Genomic DNA, 12077 nt, shown 5'->3' with positions numbered 1-12077 from the left:
AAACAGAAGTCCCTGTTTAGAAGGTAAGAGCTTCCTCAAGGGAAGGGGTGTCATGGGTGTGTCACAGTTCGGATGCCAGTGGCCCCCCTACAGGAAGTTCCCACCACCCTGCTCTGTGTTCGCAGGGCGGGAGAGAGCAGCATCCACGGCAGTGATTTGCTCCTGGCTGCCGGAGCAGAGCAGCAGGCTCAGCTGTCAGAACTTCCCAGAGCGATGAAAGGGGAGGGGCCCATGGCTCTGTAGCAGGAATGCAGGGCAGCCAAGTTCACAGCAGGCATTGTGGGATACTGGGGAAGGCCTGTTATGGTGATATAATGAACAGCAGCATTTACTCTGTTACTTTAAGTTTGCTGCAAAAAGCTCTAGCCCTCTCATTGAAGTCGTTTTATTTTGTCACCAAAACAGGGCACTTTTGTCGCCAGACATGGCATTGCAGTGTGTACACCAGCCACAAGCTACCGACCGAGAGAGCGTTGTGTGTTTTTCACACACCTGAGCAATATAATTCTGCTGAAACAACTTTGTAGTGCAGACCTGGCCAAAGATTCACTCACACACAGCTTGCAAGGAAAACCTCACCTGCTCCTCTGCTTTGCAGAATCCAAACACAAGCAAAGCTTGTCAGGCCCTGGTGGCGATGGCAGGGAGTCAGGTGTGGGCAGACAGTGTGTTATAGCTACCCACAGGCACCATGGCTTAGCTGGCTAAAGCTTCTGTTTCATAAACAGGAGATCTTAGGTTCAACTCCCAGTAGTGCCTGGTTGCTGGGGCACCTGTTATTTACTACTGTCAGAAAACAAGATTCAGAGCTAGATGGGCCTTTGGTCTGGCCCAGTGTGGTTTTTCTTATGGTTTAAATAACACTCACAGGCACTGATAACAGAGTTACTGAATGTTTGGGAGTTAGGAGCGGGTAGGTCAGTGGTCCAGTCTCCACACAGATGACACCCTCCCTATGGGGTAGGGGCAGTTCTGAGCTCTCACCCAACTGCTCATTGTGGCTGCCAGAATCTGTGAGCAGCTTGTTTAGTTTACAGCAAAGGTTGAGTCCTGCTTTGTGCACCGTGTGTGAGAATGAAAATCCTAAACCGCCCTTTGAAATAACGAATGCAGCAGGACGTGTTATTGTCCCTGCCCCAAAGCAGACAGACCAATGGAGAAATGCCGTCAAGTCCAAGGTGACACTCCACTGCCATTTTACCTTTTTTGCTTGCTAAACTCCTTCTTATCTGCCTGGCCCAGGCTGTCCTCTGCCTCAACTGCTGCTCCCGGCCTGCTCTAGAGTCAGGGTACGTCTACACCACGGGACTATTCCGAATTTGCATAAACCGGTTTTGTAAAACAGATTTTATAAAATCGAGTGCGCGTGGCCACACTAAGCACATTAATTCGGTGGTGTGCGGCCGCGGTCCGAGGCTAGCGTCGATTTCTGGAGCGTTGCACTGTGGGTAGCTATTCCCTAGCTATCCCACAGTTCCCGCAGCCTTATTTCCGGGTTGAGATCCCAGTGCCTGATGGGGCAAAAATCATTGTTGCGGGTGGTTCTGGGTAAATGTCGTCAGTCACTCCTTCCTCCGGGAAAGCAACGGCAGACAAGCATTTCGCGGCTTTTTTCCCTGGATTGCCCTGGCAGATGCCATAGCATGGCAATCATGGAGCCTGTTTTGCCTTTTGTGACTGTCACCGTATGTGTGCTAGATGCCGCTGACAGAGGTGATTCAGCAGCGCTATACAGCTGCATGCTTTTGCTTTTGCATGACAGCAGAGATGGTTACCAACCATACTGTACCATCTACCAATCCATAAATTGGTAAAAAGATGATCATGATTACCAGTCCTTTTGCACTGCGCCATCTGTTGCTGTTATAAGTGCCCCTGGCTGCTCTTAGCCAGGGGCGCAAAAGCCAAAATTGGGAATGACTTCCTGAGTCAATTCCTCCTTTCAAAAAACAATTCTTCCTGTCAAAAAACAGAATCAGTCCTGCCTAGAATATGGGCAAGTGTACTAGAGAACCACTGTATCATAGAACCAGAGAGCACAGCTGCTCTGTGTCAGATCCTGCAGGAATGATGAGCTGTATGCTATTCACAGGGGGTGCTCCTGCAACAACCCCACCTGTTGATTCCGTTCTTCCCACAGCCTTCCTGGGCTACCATAGCAGTGTCCCCCCACTTGTGTGATGAAATAATAAAGAATGCAGGAATAAGACACAGTGACTTGTTAGTGATAAATGAGTGGAAGGGAGCCTCCAGCTGCTATGATAGTCCAGACAGGACATTAAGGAGTGTGGAGGAGAGAAGCCCAGCATCCTGCTGCTAGTCCAGGGGCAATTGAATCTTTTCTTTACACATGAAGGGTGGGGGCTGATGAAGCTCAGCCCCCTGTTGCTATGATGAAGACAGTTATCAACCATACTGCACCATCTACCATGAAAAATTAGGTGTACATGACATTGGGGGACCTGACAGATGCTAGTCAGCATAGTTACCAGTCCTTTTGCACTGCACCACATGCCAAAAAGCTCATGATGATGAGGATGGATACCAGTCATCTTGCACCATCAGCCACCCATAGCGGGGGAGGTGGGAGCAAGGATGTTGGTGTTGACTGCTGCAGCATTGTGTCTATCTGCAGCATTCAGTAAAGATAGGGTGACATGTTAAATAGTCACGAGAGGATTTTTTCCCTTTTACTTCTGGGGTGGGTGGGGGTGTACATTGCCGAGCTATGCCCTGAACCACCATGGACACTGTTTGTTTGACCCTAGAGGCACTTGGAGCTCAGCCAAGAATGCAAATGCTTTTTGGAGACTGCAGGAACTGTGGGATAGCTTGAGTCCTCCAGTCCATGAGCGTCCATTTGATTCTTTGGCTTTCCGTTACGCTTGTCACGCTGCAGTGCGCTGAGTCCCTGCTATGGCATCTGTCTGGAGAATTTTTAAAAATGATTCTGAATTTCGTCTTCTATAACGGAGCGCTGATAGAACGGATTTGCCTGCCCTTACTGCGATCACATCCGCATGGTCCATGCTGGAGCTCTTTTTTTATTTTGATTTCGGACTGCATCGCCACCCGTGCTGATCGGAGCTCCAGGCTGGGCAAACAAGAAATATTCAAAAGTTCGCGGGGCTTTTCCTGTCTACCTGACCACTGCATCCGAGTTCAGATTGTAGTCCAGAGCGGTCAGTGGTGCACTGTGGGATAGCTCCCGGAGGCCAATACCGTCGATTTGCGGCCACACTAACCCTAATCCGATATGGCAATTCTGATACTAGCGCTACTCCTCTCGTTAGGGAGGAATACAGAAACTGGTTTAAAGAGCCCTTTATATCGATATAAAGGGCCTCTTGGTGTGGACGGGTGCAGCGTTAAATCGGTTTTATGCTCCTAAAACTGGTTTAAACGCGTAGTGTAGACCAGGCCTTAGTCTTTAAGGTGCCACAAGTACTCCTGTTCTTTTTACAGATACAGACTAACACGGCTGCTACTCTGAAACCTGTTAGTTGGTTATATGCTGCAGTGACACACCCTTTACATAGAAATTGTTAGCTACCTGTTACATTTATATTTCTGTGTTAATTGGTTACCCACCATGTTGTATCCTACTGTATTGTACCCCACTATTGAAACCCCCCTACTGCTCACCAAAAGAAACCCCTCCCCAATTGTCTACCGTAACAAACCCCACACCCCTCACTATTGAATTTTCCCTGTTTTTGCATTTTCTTAATAAAGTTTATTTTGCACCCCACCAGTGCAGTAATTGTCCCCCAAGATCCCCTACCTGCTGGCAGGGACAAGTAGGAGGATGAGTTAAAGTGCTTTTTCCTGAGTGTAAAGCAAGTAAGCAGTATTGCTTTGATGCAGTTGTTGTCTGTTATTGACGATTTTTCTTTCTTCTCTCTGGGGAAGTAGAAGGGAAAGAACACAGACTGAGTGGTTAGTCTGTATAAACTACATTAAAAAACATTTTTTGGAAGTTGGTGTTTAACTTCTGTTTCTGATGTGTATATTTAGAGAAGGGATGTAGTGATTGTAACTATTTTTTAGTATATGTATTGCTTCTGTATTGTGGGAGGATGTGGGTGTTTTTCAGTGAGTTTTCTAATAGCACGAGAGAAGAAAATGCAGTGTAAAAATACAACAGTTTTTTATGTAAACAGTTGCTTAGTTGAACCACTAATTGCTTAAACTTCTAAGTCCACCTTTTTATGCAGTGTCCCTCTCTTTTGTCCTCCCTCGTTCTAGTTTAAACTTATAGATTCATGCATATTAATTCTGCAAGTTCTCTCCACTTTCCACTTTTTCTTCTTTTCTCCACCCTCTCCCCCATTTCGAGTAGCTCCTATTTCTACCCCTAATGCTCTGCCAGTTTGTTGGTATGCAACTTTCTCAGAGCCTCTCTGAGCCCTTAATACAGTGCGTAAGGTGGAAGTGGGGGACGAGAAAATGGGACCCACAGACCCCCTGGCAGGTAAGGGGACTGGGAGAGCTTGACTTGGGAAGGAGGGAGGAATGGCGGAGAAGAGGCAAATAGGGGTGCACACAGTCTCTACAGTGGTGGAGAGAATGGGGGCCCTGAAATGAAGCGAGGGGATAAGTGGAGGTACACAGGACCCCTAGTCCTATGGAGATTGGAAGAACCTGGCATGGGGGGAAGGGAGGGCACACAAAGACCCCGGCATGGGGGAATAGAGGGAACACAGAGTCCCTGCCATGGGGAAGTGGGAATGGGGGTGTGAACAGAGCCTTTGGTGTGGGAAGAAGTGTGGGGAACTTGGTATGGGGAGAATAAGGGTGAGGAGATTCTCTGGTAAGGTCTGAGATTGGGGGAATTTCAGGGAGTCCCTAAAAAGAGTGGGATGGGAGAGGGCACATAGGGAGCTTGCGGGAGGGAATTGAGGGGTGCTGGGAGCCTCGGGGGCAGGCAATAAACTCGACCTGTACAAACTACAAAGTGTGCTCCCCCCACTTCAGTGAAGAACGTGGCCATCTGTTGACAAAAAGGCTGTTTGCAAAAGGTCCGATCCATTTTCTTTCGTGACCCCTTGTTTTTAAAAACGAGTCATTACGACGTTAATCAGGGTAGCCGGGGATTGGCAGTAGGGAAGGTGTCTGTGCAGGAGAAATGGCCGGCGCTTAGGTAGAGACGTGCTTGCCAAAGGGATTGTTGGAGGACGATTTTTACCATGTTTTCTTCCAATCCGGCACCGAATAGGCGGGATTGCTGGAATGCAGCTGCTGTCTGGCGCTGATGCCCGCTGCTTCTTCCCGCTGGAGAAGCGGGAGGGAGACAGCATAGACTGGGGCGGGGTTTGTATTAAATGAATGAATGAAAAAGCTTTGAAATATGACTTTTTAAATTATGCTTTGGGAAGTTTATAACAGCTAGTTTTGTTTCTCAATCTATAGAATACTTAGTTTTTCTAGGCGTTGTTGTGAGGGGTTTGTTCATCAGCCTTTTTTTTATTTGTTTGTGGTGGGGGATTTTGAAAACCAGTTTATAAATCAGTGGGAATTGAGTGTCCAGATCACTTGTAGGGCTTTGAAAATTTCCTACAGGCAGCTTTAAACCTTTGCCTTTTCCCGCTTTTCAGGAGAAAGAGACTGTAGTTAAATGCCTGTTACACCTCTACAGATGGTTACCGAACACTCTCCAGGGAGGCGAACGTGTCCAGCACCTGACTCCGATGCCAGCTCTCTCTAGCTTCCATTCCAGCCTATTTGGCTGGGCTCACTAACAGTGATTGATATTTAGATCGCTATGAATTATGGGTGCTGCTGTTTCAAGGGGGGAATCGTGGCGATATACTTGCAAAACTCGAGACTTGCTGTCTCCTGGCTACACCGCGCAGGGCGCTGGGGAATTGTGCTGAGAGCAGCAATTGAACCAAATCCCGCTGCTCGGCCTCCGCTTTGCAGCATTTAAACGGTTGCGGTTGCACTAGTACGATGTAGGGGCGCCGAGTTTCCACTATGCTGGGGGGCTGCCCCCCCTCGGGCTCCTCCCAGGCCGCGCCCCCACCTCACCCCACCCCCCCTTTCCCCAAGGCCCCACTCCCGCATTCAGCTCCTCTCCCTCCCTCCCCGTCAGCGGGTGGGAGGCGCTGGGGGAGGGCGAGGAGGTGACGGGGGCGGGGGCTGCTGCTGCTGGGCACTAATGACCCATCTGGTTTTTCCCCGGGATGCTCCAGTCTCGAAGCAGCCAGAGGCGGCGCCTGCCCCCGGTCACGTGACACGCGAAGTCTCTAGTGCCGGGAACCGGAGGGAAGCAGCTGCAGCCCCGGGCGGGCAGAGCTGCGCCGGGCCGGGCTCCGCCTGCGGGGAAACGGGCGCGGCGCCGGCACGTGGCAGAGCAGAGCCGGTGAGAGGCGGGGCCGGTTCGGGCAGTAACAGCGAGAGGGTTTGATTGGTCGGTAGGAGCTCCGCATGCTAATGAGGAGGTGTGTGTCTGTAAATAGCGACATAAACATCTTCTAATGGCCAGTGGGCTAAAGCTGTCTCGAGTGTGCGTCATGGCATGGGGACCTGGCTTTAGATTTGTGTCCTTTAGTTCGCTGGGGGTGAAACCCCCTGTATGAAAACACTCACCGTGGGCTAAAAGCGTGTGCGCATTAGCCTGGGTGTGTGGCCGGAGTTGGGGCTTTGAAAATGTAATTTAGGTGTCATTTCTATAATGTATAATTAGGGAATGATGGTTGAAAGCGTTTGATTTCACTAAGCACGAAGAGGAGTTAGTGTGTCTCTTCTGAGGGCAAAACAAGCAGCGTGTGTTGCTTTAATGTAGCTGCTGTTCGCTATTGATGAGTATTCCTGCTTCCTTTTTAGGGAGCCGTGCGGGAATGAACAGGGTCTTAGTGAGTAGATGTTACAAAGCAAGTTTAAAAATATGTTTTTGTATTTGTTACATTAATCTATTTATAGTTTTTGCTGACAAGTATGTTAAATGACAAAACTTAATTTGTTTTGGTAGGATTTGGAAAAGAAGTAAATTTAGTGTCAACATGGTGTTTTAAAGGTTTTGAGTTCGGTACTTACTGAATTTTTTTTTAAATTCCTTTGTGCTGTTCCATCTCTTTTTCTCTTGTAATCTATTTCAGAATTCAGGTGGGTTCCTGTGTCTGCACGTTCTCTTCCTTTTCCACTTTCTTCTCTGCTTTTCTTTTCTTCCCTTCCCATTTTTCTGGAAGCCCCTATTTTTACTCCTACTGCTCTGGCAGGGGATATGCAGTTTTCTCTTGGCCCCAAGCCCATCAGACAATCCACACAGGATCTGAGAGTTGCTATCTGCTGGCCGTATAGTGGGTAGAGGGTGGAATGGGGAGAAAAGCGACTCACACAGAGCCCCCGCCATTGGGGAGAATGGAGGACCTTGCTATGGGTGGAATCAAACACACACAACCCCTGCCATGGAGAAAGACTGGGGAACCCTGCAATGGGTGGAGGAGACAATGAAGGGCATGGGGGGGGAGGGGTTTACATGAGGGATTTGCATATGTCAACATCTCCCATGCCCCACTGGGTGTTTTCCTTCCCATCTCCAGCCTGTACTCCACCCTGGTCCCGAGGCCCGCCGGGGATATTGTTAGCCAAAAGGGCTCGTTTCCCCCTGGAGCTTACCTAATTACACCAAGGAGGCACGGAGACAGGAAGACAAGTACCACACCCTTTATTGATCGGTCAGCTGAGCGGGTGTTCCTCTCGGCTAGTGCCAGAGAAAGAGACACACCTTACATGGCCAGATGGGCTTACCTTTATACCCCGAAACAAACAACTTAGCCTACGTTTGTCTACGTCATTTGGTTGACCTATAGACCCTGTACATGTATCTATTAGGGGATAATTGGGTACGCAGGATACATATATCATTTTGTGGGGCCTACAAGATACATCTGTTGAGGATACATTTGTCATTCTGAAGGGGACACAAGATACATCCGTTGACCCTTTGTACTAGATACTTTGGATGCATACATGTGAACGCAGCTGCATACACTTGGGGAGCCAACATATACTTGGGGAGCCAAACAAAACTGATAAGCGAAATAGCTGACTTAGGTAGATACACGGCCTTCAGTCTAATGAGTTCTGTAAGCTTTCCAACACAGTTTGGACAAGCATAACATAACTTTGGTTTACTCAGGCCTAATACGGAAAGGCTTCATTAGCACTATGATTTTCCAACAACTCCCCCCTTTGAGAATACTCACCAAACCTTTTGGCTGAGTTTTCTCACACTTTGAGGCCAAAAAGCAATGAAGCTCTGCAGAAATATTTACAACTGCTTTTTTTTTTAAGCTTAGTCACCCCCAACCCAGGTATAAATGCATGGACAAAAGAGTGGAACCTTGTTCATTTAACAACGAAGGGATCGGGGCACTGACTATAACTCAGGTAGGTATACCCAGTGGTTTAATTTCCCAGATGTCTCAGTGAATAATTTAGTCCCATATGCATCCTCCCCATGGACCCGGCAGGATTCGGTATGTGGGAGCCCACACCCTAACCGGTCCATATGCTTGGAAGGAGCACTGTAAATGTTCACACTTCCATTTAGAAAGTGTCCAAGTATGTCTCCATGACCACAGATCAGATGGTACTTCTGATGTGTGTGTAAGGGCAGTGGGTCAAGTCTGGTGCTCAAGATCACTCCAAATGGCCATCAGCTGGTCATTCAGGAAATCCTGAAATTTTAAACATACTAGATCCCACTGCAATGCCTTCCCAGTCTCAGTGATTTTTAATACCATCCCTATCAGTAACTTCTGGGTCGTAGAACTAAGGGTGGAAATGACATGTAACTCACCAACTTCAGCGTATACTTGGGTTAGCTGAACTTCATAAATAAGGCTAGTGGCCCTTTCTAGTCGGCCCAATTTCTTATTATGTTCTTGGCCTTTGAAAAATAATTCAGATGACTGCAACACTATTGGCCCCAGCCCACAGGGATCTGGTCAATTCCCTTTCCTTCTATAGGAAATAACCCAGGCTCTTTGTTGTGCTAATCTAATGGCAGCCCCTTGTGAGCAATCTGGGTATGTAAAAGTGATCTGAAAACTGGATAAAGACAATACCATTTAAAATCCAATGAGGGAGGGCAAGACATACTAAAGGATTTATCCAAAACACAGGGCGCAGCCTGTAGAATAAACCCCAACATTCAATTAATACCACATTCCCAAGCAGGGGTCCCACAAGTTTGTTCCTGCCAGTGTATAATTCTTCGATTCTTCACCAGGGTCAGTTCTCAATGTCCTTTCTGGTCAGGAATTCCTGGACTTTGGCAGTGTCAGTGAAGTGAGTGTTTCTTCTAGAAAAGTTCAAAGGCACAGTTGGTCTGTCAGTGGACAAGGGAGAGGTTAGCTAGCACGTCACCTTGTCCTTTTTCCCTGCTGTCCAGAAGCACAGTTGAACTAGAAGAAAGAATAGGCTAATTATCAGTAGGAGAATTCTCCTGATGTGGAGGGGTCTTTTTGCAGTGAGAATCCTGGGTTCAGGCAGTCAGTCTCTGGCACTTCACAGCGGTGTTGGTAGTCAGCAGGATTCAATAAGGGCCTTTCCAGCATGGAGCCAAAGCAGTCTTTCGTTGGTGGACCTGTACATTGATCCGGTCTCCAGGTTCCATGGAGTGGCAGGGCTGCTAGGGTCTTCGGGTAGTGCGTCTTTACCTGTGTAAAAAGGAAACCTAACACATTGCATTAGTGTCTGTGCAGATTTTACATCTGCTTGGGTATATTCAAGCCCCCCCCCTTTTCTGGTTGTTAAAACTTGGCTAACTGTGAACAGTGTCCTTGAACGAAGTCAGTGTATCTTTTTTTTGGACTGAGCTCGCTAATTAAAGTTTTTCTCAGTTAACTCGTTCTTTTTCCTTTTTCCCTTTTTGGCTTCCTTTTTTAACCTACAAAGGAAACTTTTACTTTTTACTTATACGCCTTTTGTTAACAATGAACACATACACATTGCTGTTATACAGTACATTAGTCTTATTATTTAATGTATGCCACATATACCCTTCTACTAAAATAACCTTATTACAGAGCTTTGGAACAACAAGCCAGGACAAGCACACCCACTTTGATGAGTTGATTCAATACAACCTCTAGTCCAATAGCTTCCCACCATCCCCAGTCCTCTGGCTAGAAATCTGAGGTAGCCAGAAGGATCCCATGTACAATATGGGGAGTGGGTTAACTTTTTATGTCCTTGCTTCCAAAGACTGTTAGTATGCAATTTGGCCAATGCAGTTTTTTTCTTTTACTTAAGAAAATACATAAGACTTTAGTATATCACATTTTTCTGATGTATCCAAACACTTTGTATTTTAAGTTGAACAAAACAAATATCTGCATTTCAATTCAAACCTTCTGCTTTATTTCAAACCAGACCATCCCATGAAAATATTAATCACAACAATTTGGCTACAAGACAAACACCACAAGACAGAACATAGAACACAAAACTTAATTTTTACTCTGCCAGTAAATCATGGTACGTTGAATGCTGTTTAGCTGGCATTAGTTTTCTTTGATTATCTGAAAGACAAAAACAAAGGTCTACCCCTTCTGGGCAGTCAATCATTGCTTAAAATATACAAATACCCTTGTTGATTTCAGGCAAAACAAGGGAATTACCCCATATTGTCTTATATGTGTTTCATAGACAGCCCAGATTTCAGTGGCCTCTACCTTATCAGTTAGATAATTTGCATTAATACAGATGCTTTCTGGTTTGCTTTTTACTTTTAACTCCTGCTTTTAAACACTGAAAGAAAACATCACCACTTATAGTGCCTTAGAGCCTAATAAATTTTCATTTACATAGCACTGTATACATTTTTTTTAGCTAATTCAACAAAATTGTTCATAGCCAAATGATTGCAATCTAATAATTTCTTTGCCTGAATTTATTTACAAACATTTAAAAAAAAACACCAAGAACTTTTCTCTTTAGCATTTTTACAAAGTTCAACTACTATTCCCTCCAGCAACTACAGAGTTAACTCTTCACTCTCCTTCAAATCACTTGCTCTTTCCTTATATCACTTGCTTTGTCTTTCAACAGCCACTTACCAATTCAAATCGCCATTCCAAATATCCTCCTGAGTATTTGAAATCCCCATGCTTACACTCACTTACTTCTTCCTTCCACTAGACCCTCAAAAGTTTCCAACCTGTTCTCCAAGCTCTCTGTCTGTTGCCTGCCTGCCTGCCTGGGCCCGATCTTTTTTTTTTTTTTTTTTTTTTTTTTTTTTTTTTTTTGCGCTGAACCGTTTCTTTCATGGGTTTCTGCCCCCACCCTTCTGGTTTTTTTTTTTTCCTAAAACATTTTATTCACAAGACGACCCGAGTCTTCCCTCGTGAGGCTTGCCACCTGGGCAAAACGCATGGCCCACTGGCGTTAACTATTTAATTGCCTCTTGTAGCAAACACACTGCTGTTACGGCATATGCTGAGCACGAATGGTTACATTTTAACAAGTCCCTGAAGGACTGGTACTTGCTTAGCCAGGGCTTCCTTTTCTAACTGGAAGTCCTGTCTCAAGGCCTGCAACTTGCCCTGGGCGCAGGTTTGAGTTGCTGCCTGGTTCATGATCTATGCTCTTAATTGCTTAATTCTAGTTATCAAATACACATTTTTTTCCTTTTCTCCAACTACTCTATTGCCCAGTCCTGCTACGACTGGGGGTAGATTCACCTGCCACCCTTCCTGGTCAACCAGGGTGGAGAGAGGAATGCTAAACCCTTCTCCAGTTCTCAGACTTACTGCAGCTGAGAATGGGCACACCTTTAATTATGCAATCCTCAACATATAACACCAACAGAACCAAATAAAACAAACATAAAACAACAAGGGTAAAACAAATAGATGGTGTAAATTCTACAGGGTTCCCCCATTCTCTATTGCTCACCAAACTGTGACAAATTTCTGTTACCAATTATCCCTCATGTCAGGTGATCAAACTGACACTGCAGGACGTTGCAGGAGGATAGAGAAAATACACCATATAACCAAATTTTAAAGCTTCATTAAAATGATAAAACAACAATGGAGAGTGTTGGGAACACTTCCACATCACTC

At 46.1% G+C, this 12077-nt stretch overlaps 1 non-coding gene and 1 pseudogene across 1 annotated transcript; both read left to right on the top strand.

Moving 5' to 3' along the window:
• The first annotated feature begins 3804 nt into the window (after window positions 1–3804).
• LOC123357861 lies at window positions 3805–3936 on the top strand (annotated as a pseudogene).
• A 2712-nt stretch (window positions 3937–6648) lies between these two features.
• Window positions 6649–6860, top strand: LOC123357862. Its single transcript, XR_006575614.1, has one exon. It is a non-coding gene; the product is annotated as a small nucleolar RNA U3 (small nucleolar RNA).
• The last annotated feature ends 5217 nt before the right edge of the window (window positions 6861–12077 follow it).

The sequence above is a fragment of the Mauremys mutica genome, unplaced genomic scaffold, assembly GCF_020497125.1.
Source record: "Mauremys mutica isolate MM-2020 ecotype Southern unplaced genomic scaffold, ASM2049712v1 001149F_np12_obj, whole genome shotgun sequence".
Taxonomy (NCBI): Eukaryota; Metazoa; Chordata; order Testudines; family Geoemydidae; genus Mauremys; species Mauremys mutica.
This window is presented reverse-complemented; position numbering and strand designations above follow the sequence as displayed.